Source organism: Microplitis mediator, chromosome 1, assembly GCF_029852145.1.
Source record: "Microplitis mediator isolate UGA2020A chromosome 1, iyMicMedi2.1, whole genome shotgun sequence".
Lineage (NCBI taxonomy): Eukaryota > Metazoa > Arthropoda > Insecta > Hymenoptera > Braconidae > Microplitis > Microplitis mediator.
In genome coordinates, this window is record NC_079969.1 from 13,647,197 (window position 1) to 13,651,793 (window position 4,597).

At 39.8% G+C, this 4,597-nt stretch overlaps 1 pseudogene; it reads right to left on the minus strand.

Moving 5' to 3' along the window:
• Positions 1 to 2,110: 2,110 nt before the first annotated feature.
• On the minus strand, positions 2,111 to 3,188 carry LOC130672629 (baculoviral IAP repeat-containing protein 3-like; annotated as a pseudogene).
• Between the last annotated feature and the right edge of the window lie 1,409 nt (positions 3,189 to 4,597).

The following is a 4,597-nucleotide window of genomic DNA, read 5'->3' on the forward strand; positions in this document are numbered from 1 at the left end:
ACCCAGTTCCTTACCATGGAAGAAACAATATTTCTCCGCACACGGTAACTGCCCCATGGGAGGCATTTTGCGCGATAAGTCATTTACCTGCACTCCAGTAATGTCGGTTAAAAATTTGGAAACTTCGGTACCAAATCCGAAAACTTGTGTCGATATTCTAATCAGGTGATGCAGGCGCCGATAAGTCAGCTCGAGGTCCATGCCCCTGGTTTCCCAGACCATCCCATGCAGAGCTGTTTTCACGATACTACGCCGGCGAGTTTTATAACTTATATTGTATAACGAACACGGATAGTCGACCATCCAATGTTCCTGATTTGCTCGTCCGATGTCGAGTACAGCGATTTCCTTTGGCACCAGTTGCCCCTAGTCATCCTCAAACCCTTGAACGTCTATCACGATGCATGATTGGTGGGGGTTGTCCCAGACCATATTTTTACGATACGCACCCGTTGACTTATTCTGGTATGCGGCCATTTTCCTTTTGTAAATAGATCATGATTTTTCACGTAACGGGCCATTTGTTTGTACGACCGCTCTTAGTGCTATGTGCGAGTGCAGATATGGGGAACTCTTTCTACATCCCGGGTTTCTTCTCCCCCTCATTTTTTTGGAGAGCAGAGTAAATAAATGAAAGGAAGAAAAAAAAGCCATTCGGCAGCCGAAATGGAAGGTAGATTTTCCAATTAATCTATATAAAAAGTTACATAGATACATATCTTGTGATACATGTTAGTGTATAGTCATGACATGAAATTAGGCTCGTTTTTTTAGAGTCAGGGTTAAAAAAAACAACGACTATTTTCGATAGCAAACTTCAGATAGTTGATTTGACAAAACATTATATAGGTAATGTATCAAACTAACCTTCACATAAACAAAGTATAGAAAATTTAATTAGTATGAGATCATAATTGTAATTACTATTACGATGGCAAGATCAGATATAATTATAGGATTACAGGTACGATTGAAACATCATAAATATTAAAAGAAATACTTTTAAAATATAAAATAGCTGTGAAATTTACAGGTTATTTTGTTCACAATTTTGTTCACGAAAAAAAATTTTTTCCGAAAAACGAAAAAAAAAATAACCCCCCGAATAAAACATAAAAAAAAACATGTAAAAAAATTCTTGTTTGGTCTCGTTTTTTGGAAAATTTTTTTTTTTCCTCTTTACCTTACATGTACTGAATAACTAACGCAAAAATAAAAGAAAATAAAAAAAAAATTAATTTTTTCATTTTGGTAATGATTACACACATTAAGGAACAAAACTTGTTCCTTTAATTGTTTTGTAAAACTTTGAGCAATCGGTCCGGACAAACGGTTCAATGGATCAATCTGAAAATTTTCATGGTTTTTAGGGGTACATTGAGCTGTAAAATTACCTGGCAACATTATTTTTTTTATCAATATTTGCAGAGTAGCGATGAGTTGACTAAAAAACCAGAAAATGGCCATTTTTTGTGGGATTTTCAAATGGATATCAAGGATGAATAAAAATTTTTTTTTGAAAAAATCGAAAATGGAGCTTGTAGGGAATCTATTCAAGTTTATTAAACTGCCCTTTAAATTACTGTGTGACCATTACTTGCTGAGATATCAATAATCAAAGTCAAAAAGATCCTTTTTCATTTGAAGGCTGATATCTCAGCAGAAAATTGTCGTACAGAGAAACAAAAAAAAGCAAATTGTAGCTAAATAAATTTCCTAAACGATCCACGAATTCGTTCTTTTGAAAAAATTTTTCCCGGCCCCGTAGACCTAAAAAACAAAACCAAAAAATTTAGAAAAATTTTGTCTTGACCTTTTTCTTATGATTTCGCAAAAACCGTGGTTCGAAAAAATGTTTTGCTGGAATCTTTAAATTAGAGATTTCAAGCTTCAATTTGCTTTTTTAATTTTTTCGATACGATCATTTTTCACGAAAATACAGCCTTCAAAAAATCACTAAAAAATCTATAAAATTTTCTTGTTCCGTTAATTTTTTTGATAAGTGTATATTTATTGATTTATTTTATTATTTTTTTTTTTTTTAATTATTGGTCTTATTTTTATTATGCGTCACCTTCCCCCTTTTTTTCTGAGGATTTACTTACGTTGATTACGAGATTATAGCGCGGGCCACTAGGACAATATTTTCTCGGCAAACGGCGCAACGAGTTAGGCTAGGGGCGCACTTAGTACACGCTAACAGGTGACCACATGGTGGGAACACTATTCCCAATTCCTCACATAAACATATTTTACACCGATTTTAATCTTCAGCCTCCCATGCTGATTCGATGACCGTTTCCGCGTCGCTTCCCCCTTCGTGACAAGTTTCAAGTTCGCGTTCGCATTCAGACTCGCTAAGTACTTGCTCTGATGGCTCAGAGTCTTTCCAGGTTACTAATGCGCCCATTTGTTCTTGCACGCGATCAATGGATGCCTGACCTTTCATTGCCCATAACCAATAACACTTGTTAAGCCATTTCGCATGCTCGACCCACGGGTCATCTTACCTTATCCAATATTTCAGGCCCCCGCCACAGTGGAAAAACAAGGTCTGATCATTACAATTAGTGTATAAGAATCCGGCCTTCGCTAACCGTTCCTTAGACTGGAGGTTAGTGCTAGGCCAGTCGCGAAAACTTTCGAGTCTTTTTTCATAGCTCACACACTCGGGGTACATGGGGCCCCTCGGCTTTGCTAAGTTAAGGTTTCCGAGTTTCAGAAACTGTGGAACCTTGGTTGGGGGCTGTTCGACTGAAGAATCGGGAACAACAAAATAATTCCCGTCTATGAGAGAACTACCCCCTCCAGGTGGTCCGATTACAGTATGGGACGGGACCGGGATTAGTGTTATGTCGACGATAGGTAGGGTCTGAACAAACCGACAATCAGGCTGCCAGCGTCGATGGCTGACTACTGGGTCCTCGCTCCCATCTCATCGGCCAATTTGCACTCCGCACTCATAACACTACTTGATCTTCGACGCCAATATAAAAGAACCCTGCGGCGGCCAGATCTCGCGGTAACATTGAAGGACCCGCCCAGCCGGTGAAGGTCTTAAGTCGACGTTGTTCACACGCATATTGAATAAATCGTGGCACTTGAACGTGAGCGTGTGACCCGGTTCCAATGGTTAGAGTCGGAGAAGACGTCATTCGCCCAGGCGATTGTTCACGGCTCTGCGACATTGGTGCTGCAACGATCGTTATGACCACCGTTAATGAATTTGCTAATCCCTTTTCGAAAAGGAAGGAAAAGTAGAGACAAGGAGGGTGAGGGAAAATGGTTATTATTGTTACTGTGTGTGGTTCGAGTCTTCTTGTTATACTGTATTCTCTTTTTTATTCGTCCTCGCTACTATCGCTTTCTTCGTCGAGGGGCTGTATGTGGGAGTACGCTAACCGGTTAGGATGAATTATTTGAACCTTACGGTCTATTTTCAACTTAACGTTACCATCAGGCATAATCTCCATTACTTCGTATGGTCCATCATAGGGCAGATGTAACTTGCCCTTTTTGTGCCCCCTTAACAAGAACACATGATCACCAGGATGGAATGAAACGGTAGTTATATCGCGGTCGTAATATTGTTTTGATCTTTCTTTCGCTAGAACTAAGTTTTCGCGGGCCAATGCTTGAACCTCATGGATTCGTATCGTTAATTCCGTAATAAAATCTTCATACGTGGGTGCTGGGCCTTTTTTAGCTTTACTGGATGGTAATCGGGCGGCTCGTCCGTATACAAGTTGGAAGGGTTGATAACGAGTTCCCTCGTGAACGCTAGTATTATATGAGAAGGTGGCTAGTTCTAACCACTCATCCCATTCTTCTTCCTGATTCGCGAATCGCTTGAAGTATTCAACTAGAGAATGATGAGAACGCTCTAGGGATCCGTTTAACTGTGGATGGAATGCAGTGGTACGGTATCTTTTAATTTTAAATATTTTCACAAACTCTCGCATCAGTTGACTTATAAGGTTTGCACTTTGGTCGATGAGGATTGATTTAGGTGGCCCGTATACGCAAATTACACGTTTTGTGAAAGCCTTAGCAATTTGTTCCGACGTCGTTTTTCTTAACAGGACTGCAATCACCAATTTCGTTAACAAGTCTTGAGCGGTGAGAATATATATGTTACCATTTTTTGTCCTTGTAAGTGGACCGACGATATCTATCGCGACCTTATCGAATGCACTTTCCGGAGTATCAGTTATTTGCATGGATGTTTGGTTTTAACACGCCTTACTTTAGACAACTGACATGACAAGCAGTTTTGGATGAACTTTTGTATATCCACCTTCATATCCTCCCGGTAATAACGTAGCCAAACACGATTATAAGTCTTGGTGATACCCTTATGTCCTCCGATAGCCGAGGCATGGGCTTCAAGGATTCCCTTGCGTTCATTGCGGTCTACGTATTCGACCATACCGAGACATATAATTAGGGTGGTCCCGGTCCCCACGAAGCAACCGTGTAGTATTGCTGACACTTGATTCCAGGTTTTCCCGTTTATTGTTCGTGACTTAGCTATACTTATTGCTCGTAACTTCAATTTTTCTAACGTATTCGTTAGGGCTCTTCGTATCCATTCCCA